The 5,009-nt window shown below is 46.5% G+C and overlaps 3 non-coding genes across 3 annotated transcripts; all 3 read right to left on the bottom strand.

Annotated features, from left to right (window-relative positions):
- Nucleotides 1–1,604: 1,604 nt before the first annotated feature.
- TRNAK-CUU lies at nt 1,605–1,677 on the bottom strand. The gene has a single exon. It is a non-coding gene; the product is annotated as a tRNA-Lys (tRNA).
- Nucleotides 1,678–2,629: 952 nt separating this feature from the next.
- On the bottom strand, nt 2,630–2,701 carry TRNAH-GUG. Its single transcript has one exon. It is a non-coding gene; the product is annotated as a tRNA-His (tRNA).
- Nucleotides 2,702–3,628: 927 nt separating this feature from the next.
- On the bottom strand, nt 3,629–3,700 carry TRNAG-UCC. The gene has a single exon. It is a non-coding gene; the product is annotated as a tRNA-Gly (tRNA).
- Nucleotides 3,701–5,009: the final 1,309 nt, after the last annotated feature.

The following is a 5,009-nucleotide window of genomic DNA, read 5'->3' as shown; positions in this document are numbered from 1 at the left end:
AGAGCTTGTTAAGTCACGGATTGTTGGGCCTACTCCTCAGTGTTTCTGATTCAGCAGGCCTAAGGTGGGGCTTGGGAATTTACATTTCTCCCAAGTTTCCAGGTGAATGAAGATCCCTGTCCTGGGGCCACACTTTGAGAGTAATTGGCCTAGTATTGGTAATTTTGGAGATGGGTGGTGGTGGTGGTGTGTGTGTGTGTGTGTGTGTGTGTGTGTGTAAAACTGAGGCATACTTACAAACTTAAAAAAAAGAAAGTACAGGCCGGGCGCGGTGGCTCACGCCTGTAATCCTAGCACTCTGGGAGGCCGAGGCAGGTGGATCGCTCAAAGTCAGGAGTTCGAGACCAGCCTGAACAAGAGCGAGACCCCATCTCTACTAAAAAATAGAAAGAAATGATCTGGACAACTAAAAATATATATAGAAAAAATTAGCCGGGCATGGTGGCGCATGCCTGTAGTCCCTGCTACTCGGGAGACTGAGGCAGGAGGATCGCTTGAGCCCAGGAGTTTGAAGTTGCTGTGAGCTAGGCTGACGCCATGGCACTCTAGCCCAGGCAACAGAGACTCTGTCTCAAAATAATAATGAAAAAAAGAAAGTACTAGTAAATGTTCCCTATACTGGTAAATGTTCCCTAGGGAGAGATGGTGGACGATCTGTATGAGGAATTAAAAGGAATGTCCGCGTTGTTGTAGAGAAATCTGTCGAGAGGTGCCGTGCTTGGCTCACCTTGCAAACCAACTTAACCCACCCGACTCATCCCAACAATGACAGGTAATTTAGCAAAAACAAATGCGTGGCAAAGAACTTCGGGCTTTGGAGGTAAAACAAAGTTCTCTAGTGAATCAAGAACTGTCTCAAAGCACTCGGGCGCAGCCTTCTGGAAAGGCAACCTATGTCCATCAGATGAGACTGGCTGTGAACTCCCTACTCGCCTGCTCTCCTGTTCCTGTATCTTGTTCCTCCTTCTCTGGTCTTCGCTGCTCTCCTCCGCCCCCCACAAGTCCTTTTCTAGGGCTCTCTCCTCTTTTCGTTTCGGGACCTTCCTAAACGGGTTGTATTGTACAGCCCTTTATGGCTGATGAAGGTTTCAAAACCTAAAAAGCGCAGACAGATGCTCCTTAGCTCCCAGCAGAGGACATTTTAACTAGCTAAGAAGGCCCTTGAAAACCTCATCTGTGGCGGAAGCGTTGTGTACAGGAGGGAAAAACCAAAAACCTCGTCCAAAATTTCCCACCGACGAGCAGAGGAGTGTTTCCATCTGGTCGCGTCCTGAGGCGTCTTCCCCTTGGAGCAGAGTCCGGGTGGGCTAAGCGGAGCCTGGCGGTTCCGGACTCAATCCTCGGAGCGACTCAGCTCGTCTCACCTTGGCCGAGGAAGGAGTCGGCTGTGGGTTAGAAACACCTGGTCTTCACAGACGCCGGAATCCCCGGTCAGATTCCTCTGTTTTGATGAATTCAGAGCGAAAACAAGCGGTTTCTGGAGTAATTTACTGAAGTTTAAAAGAACAGTGGCCGCAGCGGCGATTCAGAAGTTGATTCTGTTAGTAGCTGGCCGAGAGGATTCAATGGAAAACAAGACCGAAGGTGCAGAAAAGTAAGCGCTGCGCCCAACGTGGGGCTCGAACCCACGACCCTGAGATTAAGAGTCTCATGCTCTACCGACTGAGCTAGCCGGGCGCCGGTGGGGAAAGGTTTCCTACTCAGCATCATTTTTCTTTGACAGGGCGCACGCTCTAGTTTAGCGCGAAAGAAGTTTCAGAGTCTAGAATTTAATGGACGCGATAATAGCCTTTTATCACTAAGGAACCCGAGGCTTAGAAAGAGTGTTGGGGGCTGCGCTGGGCCAGGCGGGCTCGCAGGAGGACTCGGGAATCACGGGTTCTGCCTGAAACCTCGCTGTTTTCACAGATTCCTTCTAGTGAAGGAACCTCCTTACCAACTAACTGCTGGGGGTGCGTGTGTGGAGACGAGCGCGAGCACACGGGATTAGAGGAGCCAACAGCCGCCTTCGGGGAGCAGGAGGGGCGCCGGGCCTCGTGCTCCCGGGACCTTGGGGCTGCAGTTCCTGCCTCCGTCTCGGTCCGAAACCCTTTTCTCCCCTAACCTACGACAACCAGGAGGGTGGGGTGGGGGTAAGGGACGCGTTACTAGAAAGATAGGTCCTATTCACTATTCATTTGGAGCACGAGTTTGTTTTTAAATACTAAAATTTTCTGTTGCCTAAGTAAAATACCATGGTCATTACGTGTAAACTTCCCACCGAGATCTAAACTTGGATGGGATTCAAAACCTCCGGAGTACGCGATCGCGTGAGCTTTCACTCCACACTCTCCGAAGCTTTCAGTGCCGGAGGTGAGCTGTTAAGAGTTCTCTCCTCTCCTCAGGTAACGGCCGAAGAAACCTTTCTCTCCAACCTTGGTCCCAGCTCCGTGGATCTCCATACCTCCCTGAAGCGTCTCTGCCTGGCCTGCTTAGGTTAGCTGCGGTGAGCGAGCCGACTGGAACTATGTGTCCACCCAATTTCTTGACTGCACCCCTGCGCCGCTGTCTTGAGCAAAGGCAGAATGACAAGCTTATGTCACTTTTGAAAGGTCGAAAAAGAAGCTGCCAAGGACAGATTACAGTCACATGCCGTGACTCGGATTCGAACCGAGGTTGCTGCGGCCACAACGCAGAGTACTAACCACTATACGATCACGGCACGCCACTTGCAAGGCAGTCGGCTCGAGTTGGATTTAATGCCTTTTAAAATAGCAATGCCTGCCTTGTGCCGTTGTTTCATTTGCCAAGTTCATAGGATCGGCATTAGACAGAATCCCAAACGTTTCCATTCCGCAACCTTGAAGCTGCGATTCCCGAATCCGGTTCTGAAACTAAATTCCCCGATGCCGGCGTCGACATCGCCCCCTCTGCTGGGCGGCGGCACGCCCAGGTCCTGACTAGAGGACAGAAAGCCACGGCTGCAGCCGGGATCACGTTCCCTGTCGCCCCTGCTCTTCCATCTTCCCCCTCACCTACCTCCCCGCCTCGCCTCCCACCCAATCAAGTCGTCTCGCCCAAGGGTCAGAGAGGCAGCCCCGATGGATTTTCGTAATTACGTCTCCATCCCGTGCCCTGGAATTGAAGTTTCTGTCCCCAGAATGATGGAACCGGAAGAGAAGTGGAGTTGGTAAGCTGAGGAAGGGGGTGAAGGGCCCCTTCTTAATTATTTTTTCTTGCTGCTTTCATCGTTCCCAAGTAACGCTGTGCGCTCTCTCTTTGGAACTGCGGGCGCCTGTGCTGATTTCCTTATCCTGAATCCTCAGTAAATCAGGCACTCTCTGCAGATTCAGATCAACAAATCCAACCAGCCTCTATTACAGACACTTCCCTAAAGACTCCCAAAGGATAACTGTAAATTCGTGCAACTCCAGCGGCCGAACCCAGCAGACAGACTTGGCTCGCCGTGCAGCTAAGAAAATACCCAGACGCTTGCTCTGCTGAAGGAGAAGCTCCACGAAGGCACAATCTCGGGACACAGCGGTGGTCAGCGACCATTTTCTTTGCTCTCTGCTTTGCTGGGCTTCCCAGCCTACTCAGTTTCAAAGTTGGTAGGAAAAAGGAAAAGAAAAGAAAAGAATGGCCGTGCTGCGTTGGCCGGGAATCGAACCCGGGTCAACTGCTTGGAAGGCAGCTATGCTCACCACTATACCACCAACGCACTTGAATGCGAGGTTCGGTTAGTGTTCTTATGAGCACTCATTGTCAAGTCTTGGTCCTGTAATTTATTTTGCGTTTCATTAAGAGAAATTTAGACCACAAAGCCAAAGGAGGAAGAGAAAGAAGCTCTCCGGGATTTCTCCTATTAAAAATTCTGTGATAGTTTCTAGTTTCACAGATTTAAAGAAAGTCAATTCTAGTTTCTTCTATTGTCATTTGAAAGGAGCCTTTGAAATCCAGTGAACCAGTTAAGATTTTGCTGTGGGAGTTATCTCTGTACAAAACATCGTTACCCATTTGAGAGTGTTTCCTTAGGACAAATGCATCGCGGTAAATTTGCTTTGAAAAGTTATGCACGTCTTTAAGCTTTGAATACATATTGCCAAACTGCTGTGTGGAGAGTTATCAATTTTCACTATTCAATGAGTATTACCAAATTACATCAGTCAATGGATATCATCATTCTTTTCATCTTTACAAAAGTGGAGGATAAAAACATGGAGTTATTTTAATTTGCATTTATTTATTACTACGAAGGTTGATCATTTTTCATAAGCTTACCAATTATTTGTATTAGTTTTGAGATTAAGTCATGTTGCTTTGTCTGTTTTTCTATTGGGTATTTATATTTTTCCCTACTGATTTATACCAGTTTATCATTTATCTTTTAATACTATTTATGAGATTTTTGGGAGGGCAGAAATTTTCTGTTTTTATGTAGTCTAATCTATCAGTTTTATCCTTTATGATTTCTTTGTTTTTATCTTGAAAAAGTCCTCTCTAGCCCAAAATTAAGATAATTATTCACTAATGTTTTCTTCTACCTTATTAATAGTTTCAGTTCTTGCATTTAATTCTTTAATCCGCTTAACATGTGGTATAAGGTAGTAAATCCACTTCTAGAAATTTACCCTAAGGAAATATCTAGAGATATACCCAAAGATACCGCTACACAGATGTTCATCAAAGTGTTATTTCTAAAACTATGATTTAAGGGGGAAAAAAACCCCTAAAAGTCCAGAAATATGATTGGTTAAATCCATTTTCATAAAAAAAACCATGAGGTTTTTAAAAAAATTATATTTACATTATACTTTGCTGATGAGAGTGTAAATTGGTATCCCAACTCTATGGAAGGCAAATTGGAATATCTATCCATAAAAACACATACCTTTTGAACCAGCATTCCAATTCCTGGGTATTTATTCCACATACATGAAAATGAAATATGTACAAGATCATTTATGGCAGAATTTTTTGTAATAGCAAAGGGTTAGAAATAACCTAAGGCCGGGCGCGGTGGCTCACGC

Source organism: Propithecus coquereli, unplaced genomic scaffold, assembly GCF_000956105.1.
Source record: "Propithecus coquereli isolate 6110/MARCELLA unplaced genomic scaffold, Pcoq_1.0 Scaffold197, whole genome shotgun sequence".
NCBI classification, from domain to species: Eukaryota; Metazoa; Chordata; class Mammalia; order Primates; family Indriidae; genus Propithecus; species Propithecus coquereli.
Note: the sequence above shows the minus strand (reverse complement) of the source record. Positions and strands in the feature narration are given on the sequence as shown.